Here is a 283-nt window from a genome sequence, read left to right as displayed (position 1 = left end):
ATCATGCTCGGTCAAGAAAACGTCGCAACGTATGTTCCCGAGATAAAGCTTCGTTTGAATTCTATTTAGATCAAACATAAGCCATCGGAAACATACCCAGGCCAGCTACGATAGGTCCGAGTATGACGATCAGAACACGGACGAACCAAGCTCGGTCATTACGCAGCTACCGCACATGCGCGATGTCCGGTCGCTACATAGCGACCGAGCGTCCGTTCCGCTCGGTCGCTACGTAGCGACCGAGCTCTTCCGAAACGTCGATACGACATTAGTCCATGCATTC

Source organism: Brassica oleracea, chromosome C3 (assembly GCF_000695525.1).
Source record: "Brassica oleracea var. oleracea cultivar TO1000 chromosome C3, BOL, whole genome shotgun sequence".
NCBI classification, from domain to species: Eukaryota; Viridiplantae; Streptophyta; class Magnoliopsida; order Brassicales; family Brassicaceae; genus Brassica; species Brassica oleracea.
This window is presented reverse-complemented; position numbering follows the sequence as displayed.